The sequence below is a fragment of the Myxine glutinosa genome, chromosome 1 (genome assembly GCF_964187855.1).
Source record: "Myxine glutinosa chromosome 1, kmMyxGlut1.1, whole genome shotgun sequence".
Taxonomy (NCBI): Eukaryota; Metazoa; Chordata; class Myxini; order Myxiniformes; family Myxinidae; genus Myxine; species Myxine glutinosa.
Genome location: NC_136261.1, coordinates 300,548,609 through 300,556,612, shown reverse-complemented (window position 1 = coordinate 300,556,612; position 8,004 = coordinate 300,548,609). Strand labels below are relative to the sequence as shown.

At 43.2% G+C, this 8,004-nt stretch overlaps 1 non-coding gene across 1 annotated transcript; it reads left to right on the top strand.

Moving 5' to 3' along the window:
• The first annotated feature begins 7,093 nt into the window (after positions 1-7,093).
• Positions 7,094-7,166, top strand: TRNAA-AGC (transfer RNA alanine (anticodon AGC)). Its single transcript has one exon. It is a non-coding gene; the product is annotated as a tRNA-Ala (tRNA).
• Positions 7,167-8,004: the final 838 nt, after the last annotated feature.

Below are 8,004 nucleotides of genomic sequence, written 5' to 3'. Positions count from 1 at the left end.
GTGACACGTCTGCGTATTCCCTTGCCTCTGTTGGTCCTTGCAGTTGCCTTCAGGCTGCCTGACTTTGCATAGCGGTCCCACACTAGATCGAGACGAGATCGATGTTGAAGCTGTGACATAATGTATGGAACGAATACTTTTGTGGCATAGTCAAGAAATGTTTTGGTCTGGCCTGGGCTCAGCATTTGAACTATTACAGCTCCATCGAGGATCACAGAAGATACTTGTGGTGGGTCCGACTTTGTTTCGACAAGCTGTTCTAAGGGCTGCAACAAGTCAGCTTTGGATCCAAAGCGGAGCTGTCCATTTTGCGAGAGTGCTGGCGGATGTGCGCTGTTCTCATGTTTGAAGAACTGCTCGAGACCCCCATCTCTGGTTTGGCATGCGATGTATAGTCTGGAGAAGAGCTCTGAATCACTCTTTGCAGAGGCTACTTGTTGTTTGCTCTTCTGGGCAGCTTTGACCTTGATGGATGAAAACAACGGGAGTTTGTTGCGTTTGATGACATCATTGAGTGGCTTGGATCTGTCTGCCAGACGTTCCTTCTCAAATGAATGGAACTGATCTCTCCCAATCTGTAAAGCTGTACGCACAGTATCTACAACAGCTGGGCCCAAGATCTCCAGTGTGCCCAGGACCAGCAAATCTGTGCTTTCTTCTTCAAAGGGGCTGCCCATCTCTTCGATGACTGTTGTCAGTGCACGGACATCTTGGACGAACTTCTTCTGCACACTGTCGGTTTGCTCATGGTGGTGGGTGTGCTCTCCCCTTTGGCGCAGTTGCTGTGAGGTCTCAAATTCTGTGATGACCCGAGCAACTTCGGGGCCAGCCACCATCCACCGTCGAAGGGCACTTGGATTTTCAGTTAGGCCCACTGCCCCGCCATCGCCTTTGACCGTGGCATTGTTTTGTTCATGAGCCTGGTCTAGGGAGATGGCGGAGAAAGCATGCCTAGTCTTCTTGGATGTGAAGTGCCCCGCATGGAACTTGGCAGCAACATCTGGGTGTTTCTCTGCAATGCCAACCATGTCCCTGATGTGGACTGGTAACCAGCGAGCATAGTGGATATGGCCCAATGCAGCGAACCATGCAGCTAGCTCTGGTAGGGTGTCCATGTACAGCGTGAAGTTGGACTCTCTCAGTGAACGTATGTAGAGGAGTATACAGAGCTCCAGGTTAAGTACAGTGGCCCAGTACTGAAACTGTGGACATGCCGCTGCTCTCTGGTCACACCATGCCTCGAACTCCAATGGTTCCTCATCTCTTGCAGTTGCTCTTTCGTTGTATATGTCATATGCACGATGCTGCAGTATGTGTAGGGCAGCAACAGTTACTTGGTGGGCACGTCTTGTACGGCTGACGTGAGCTGCACGCAAGAAGGAGTCTGCTGTGCCAGCTGTTGCTATCTCTGCCTGAACCAATGCCTGTGTCCAACCGCTGTCTTGCAGCCAGTCTCCTGCTGTCTTCAAAGCTGCCATCTCTGTGTGTAGACCACCCAGCATGACCACAAAGAGATCTTCACCATGTGTGTCTGGCCCGTTCCATTGCACCTGCTTGGCGATCGCATAAAGTGGTTGGTCCAGTGTGACGACGGGTATCTGTCCAGGGTTTAGCTCATTGATCGCTGCTTTCACGACATCCATGGCATGGCGGATCATTGCCACTGAGTGGGCTTGGTCATGGAAGAGGGGAAGCAAGGCAGTGGGTGTGACTGTGATACTAGTATCCTTGGCCGATTGGTTCTCTGCGTGATGTGCAGCCCAAGAAATGTTTCCTGGATTCTGTGTGTCACCACTGTCACATGCATCCTTCACAGTCTGGAGCCACCTCTTCTCTTTATCCAGTTCAGCTTGTGCAGGATTCCTCTGCAGCGACGCCTGGGTTCCAGCTGGTACAGGGTGGCTTTTGGCAAGTGAACTAACTGGTTGTACATCTGTGTAATACCGTGGAAGGTCCTCCACAGTCTTGACATTTGAGACACCCCCGATGATGACAATACCTCGGTCTGTGCCTTGATTGTCATAGTCTGGATGTTGTATCAATGAAATACCAGTTCCGTGGAAGGAGTCGTGTGCTGTCGTGGAACTGGGATTGTGGTCTATATTATCCACAGCTGATGTGGTGAACACTCCACCGCGGAGCTTTGGGGGACAGACCACCTTCTCCGCCCGAAAGCGCTGACAGACCCCGTTCCCCAGCTCTGCAGAGATCCGTAGCACTCTATCATAGGCAATGCTGATCCCTAGTCCAGATAATGTGTCAACCAGTTCCCTCTTTCTCGTATGGGCATGAAGCATCAAGCCAAGATATATTGGCAAAGGAGTCTCTTGACTAATGCTGTGTCGTACGTCTGTGCCTGCACCTCTCCTCTCATGCTTCACACTGTTGTATTTGAGAAGTTGAGCTATTGTCACAGACGCCGATGCCGATGACTGACATGCCTGATCTTTGATGCCTGCGCCCTCTAAAATCATGGAGACCATTGTCAGCAGCAGTTGTGGCACAGACTCTTCTTGACATTTGTTTGAGAAGGACCCATTGAAAGGCTGAGATGACTGGAACATATCCTTCCTTATAATCCCTGCAGCTCGTGCCAGGTGCACAACATCACTGTCAATATCATGTTGACATGCCTTGGCTAATGCACTGCCAATGTCTTCCTGAAACACCAGCAGGACATCTCTTCCCTGCCTGTGCTCCTGCAGATCAGGGAAGTGTGCCAGGATACGCTCCTTGAGTCTGGTTGTATGGACTCGTGTTTCCAGCACAACTCCGAACTGTTCCATTCTCATTGTGTAGAGCTTGGTGAGGTCTGCCATTTTGAATACAGGAGCAGTGTCTTCTTCTTTAGCAGTTTCCTCTATGTACGTTACCAGTTCAGCAAGGACTATTGCTGAAATGACATCTACCGTGCTCTGGCTTTGCTCAGCAAGCTTTTTTGCTGCCCTCACGCGGTTGTATAGGGATGTCAAACATTTCTTATGGTACTTGGCCTCTCTTGCGACCATGTCCCCAGCACTCAGTTGGGCTAACAAAGTGGTATCCTGAAGAAACTCTGCAGCCTTGCGAACGTGTTTATCTAGTTCCAATGTCGCTGCTTGATGAAACTCCAAACCAAGCTCTTGCTGGCAGAAGAAGCACAAATTGTCGCATATGCTATCAACACAAGCTGCCTGAGACCTAGTAAGCTTGTACTTATCTGTGATTGTACTGGGGATAGGGCTTCCCTCTGAATGACTTCTCTTCTGTACCCGCTGTAGCTTGGTAGTGTTATATTTCACCCTGCATGACTTGTGCCACTTGGCTTGGTGGGCAGCTAGAGTGGCAGCTATCCCTTGGCCTTCATCCAGTCGTTGCAAGTCCACGTCTTGTGGCAGCTTGCCTAGTTTATTGAATGCTGATAGATTGTCTTCAAGTGTCTTGTATCCAGCACCTGCATCAGTTCTTTTCGTGACAGCAGGACACTGTAGGGACTCTCCTATATCAACTTGACACAGAACACAGAGTTCCCAGTCCAGTGGCGTCTTTGGCGTTGAAGTTACATGCTTGGTAACATGAACTAACTTGAACTGCTTCGACATGATTGAAACCTGGATGGAGCAAACAAACAAAAAAGTCGTTTAATTAGGGGTTAATCAACGGACCAGCATGTTTTATCTACAGGACAATACACGACCCCCCCTGAAATTTGACACCAAATGACCTCTTTTAGGGGTATTTTTGGCCGAAATTTTCAAATGTTTCACTCCCCAGACCCCTAGATGTTCCCTTGAGCTCAGAATCGCCGCTGTAATGTGTCTACTGATGTTAGAAAAGATATAGGGTGAATGGGGCAATAATTGTGCCTGTAGGATTTGTTTCCGCCACCCCCCCTAAGGGTTACAGATTTTTAAAGCCGCCATTTTGAAATCCAATATGGCGGCGACCTTGGGTGAATTTCAAAGTGGTTCCATATCTGAAAATGTTCTAAATATAACATTCTATCATTGTGCCAAATTTGGTGCTTCCATCACAAAATGCACAATTCTTCTTAAATTTTTGCTATGCCGCTGCACTAATAGTGATGACGTCCTGGATGGACATCTTCTTCTTCAGTCGCGCATAACTTTGAGTGAAATACGATCGAGTTAAAAATAGTCAGAATTTGAGCAAATCTGTTTCATTCGTTTGTTAATATGCCTCATCTATTGTCAAATCTGCAATTATAATTTTTTTTGAGGTTGAAATGATCGCGGGAGATCGCGTTATAGTGATGACGTCCTGGATGGACATCTTCTTCTTCAGTCGCTCATAACTTTGAGTGAAATACGATCGAGTTAAAAATAGTCAGAATTTGAGCAAATCTGTTTCCCAAAATCTAATCAAATGTGTCCCGTATAATAACCAATCATCCCACCAAATTTCATGCAATTCGGTTGAATACTTTTTGAGTTATGCGATTAACATACACACACACAGACATACAAATAAATACACAGCGATCAAAACATAACCTTCCGCTTTTGCGATGGTAATAATAATAAGAACCTTGGGCCGAATCTCGCGCTTCACCAGTGCGCGTGCGCGAATTTACGTCACGTCGGCAGCGAGAAGGGGTTCCCCAACACGAACCAATCAGGAACTGCCACGTCACACTTATATGATCTCAGAATTCCTGTGACAGGAATTCGCGTTACACTGGCTGGAAGTCATTCGCTAGAGGCACTTCCTCAGCGCTAATAAAGCTTGCCTTTTTCGAAAATCACCATGTGGTAACGGGAGATAAGCTCAAATGGTAGAGTGCTCAATTAAGCATGCAAGAGGTAGTGGGATCGATACCAACATCCTCCAATATTCTACATTCTCACATTTTGTCAGCGAATTAACAAATTTTAATCGGCAGGAATCAGAAGACACGCAATCTTGACCATTACCACTCTGCAAAATAAAGTGTATGCATTATTTTCCATATAAAGCTCCCTCTATCCATTGACTGACAGACTGGCTCACATCAATGTTCGGCATCTTCCAGGTGTCATCGAAATCTGAAATTTGAAATGCAGACGGACAGCGAAGCCGGTACACTGGGAGACATGACAGAACCGTCAGAAAGCGTCTGCCAATGAATATTTACATTTTAAAAAACCGTAAACGCATTCATAAAACAACAAAAAGCTGAATCGATATATAGCATTTGAAAATTGCAATTTATATCACTGTAAACTGTGAAATAATCATCAAAGCTGAGACAATGCAAGATAAATTAAAATCATTCGTAATAATAATAAAGCTTGCCTTTTTCGAAAATCACTAAGTGGTAACAGGAGATAAGCTCAAATGGTAGAGTGCTCACTTAGCATGCGAGAGGTAGTGGGATTGATACCCACATCCTCCAATGTTTTACATTCTCACATTTTGTCAGCGAATTAACAATTTTGAATTTTTTTTTTTTTTTTTTTTTTTTTTTTTTTTTGTATACAATATCGAGGCTCGTGAAAGAGCGAACATTAATCACATGAACACACAGAAAGACAAACCGACACATAAAACATATAACATAGGGAGCGGTAGACAAGATGGGGAGAGAGGGGGAAGAATTGGAATCAATCAGAAGACCAGAGTGGTAACTTGACCATGACCACTCTACGAAATAAATTGTATGCATTCTTTTCCATGCAAAGCTCGCTCTAACCATTGACTGATTGACTGGGTGATATCAACGTTCGGTGTCTTTCATGTGTCAAAGAAATCTGAAATTTGGAATGCCGATGGACAGCGAAGCCAGAACAATGCAAAACATCACAGAACCATCAGAAAGCGTCTGCTGATGAGAATTTACGTAAAAACAAATCGTAAACACATTCATCCAATAAAAAAAGCTGAATAGATACAAAGCATTTGAAAATTACAATTTATATCACTGCAGACTGTGAAATAATAATCAAAGCTGAAATCATGCAAGATAAATTAAAATCATTCATAATAATAATAAAGCTTGCCTTTATATGAAATCATCAAGAGGTATCCAGGGATTAGCTCAAATGGTAAAGCACTCGCTTTGCATGTGAGAGGCAGTGGGATCAATACCCACATCTTCCAAAATTTTACATTGCCACATTTTGTCAGCGAATTAACAATTTTGAATGGGAATGAATCAGAAGACACGCAAACTTGACCATTACCTCTCCACGAAACAAATTGTATGCATTATTTTCCATATAAAGCTCCCTCTATCCATTGACTGAGTGACTGGGTGATATCAACGTTCGGTATCTTCCAGGTGTCATATAAATCTGAAATTTGGAATGCCGATGGACAGCAAAGCCGGTACACTGGGAGACATCACAGAACCGTCAGAAAGCGTCTGCCAATGAATATTTACGTTAAAAAAACTCGAAAACGCATTCATAAAACAAAAAAAGCTGAATCGATATATATATAGCATTTGAAAATTGCAATTTATATCACTGTAAACTGTGAAATAATCATCAAAGCTGAGACAATGCAAGATACATTAAAAGCATTCATAATAATAACAAAACTTGCCTTTATATAAAATCACAAAGAGGTAACGGGGGATTATCTCAAATGGTAGAGTGCTTGCTTAAGCAAGCGAGAGGTAGTGGGATCGATACCCACATCCTCCAATATTACACATTGCCACATTTTGTCAGCGAATTAACAATTTTGAATTGAAATGAATCAGAAGACGTGCAAACTTGACCATTACCACTCTGCAAAATAAATTGTATGCATTATTTTCCATTTAAAGCTCCCTCTATCCAATGACTGACAGTGGCTCACATCAACGTTCGGCATCTTCCAGGTGTCATCGAAATCTGAAATTTGAAATGCCGATGGACAGCGAAGCCGGTTCACTGGGAGACATCACAGAACCGTCAGAAAGTGTCTGCCAATGAATATTTACGTTTAAAAAACCGTAAACGCATTTATAAAACAAAAAAAAGCTGAATCGATATATAGCATTTGAAAATTGGAATTTATATCACTGTAATCTGTGAAATAATAATCAAAGCTGAGATATACAAGATTAATCAAAATCATTCTTAATAATAATAATGCTTGCCTTTCTATGAAATCACCGAAAGATAACGGGGGATTAGCTCAAATGGTAGAGTGCTCGCTTAGCATGCGAGAGGTAGTGGGATCGATACCCACATCCTCCAATGTTCTACATTCTCACATTTTGTCAGCGAATTAACAATTTTGAATTGGAATCAATCAGAAGACAAGCAAACTTGACCATTACCACTCTGCGAAATAAATTGTATGCATTCTTTTCCATGCAAAGCTCATTCTAACCATTGACTGAATGACTGGCTGATATCAACGTTCGGTGTCTTTCATGTGTCAAAGAAATCTGAAATTTGGAATGCCGACGGACAGTGAAGCCAGAACAATGGGAAACATCACAGAACCATCAGAAAGCGTCTGCCGATGAGAATTTACATAAAAACAAATCATAAACACATTCATGCAATGAAAAAAGCTGAATAGATACAAAACATTTGAAAATTACTATTTATATCACTGCAGACTGTGAAATAATAATCAAAGCTGAAATCATGCAAGATAAATTAAAATCATTCATAATAATAATAAAGCTTGCCTTTATATGAAATTATCTTGAGGTATCAGGGATTAGCTCAAATGATAGAGCGCTCGCTTTGCATGTGCGATGCATTGGGATTGATACCCACATCCTACCAAAATTTTACATTCTCACATTTTGTCAGCGAATAAACAAATTTTAATCGGCAGGAATCAGAAGACACGCAATCTTGACCATTGCCTCTCCACGAAACAAATTGAATGCATTATTTTCCATATCAAGCTCATTCTCACCATTGACTGAGTGACTGGGTGATATCAACGTTCGGTATCTTCCAGGTGTCATATAAATCTGAAATTTGAAATGCCGATGGACAGCACAGCCGGAACACTGGGAGACATCACAGAACCATCAGAAAGCGTCTGCCAATGAATATTTACGTTTTAAAAAAC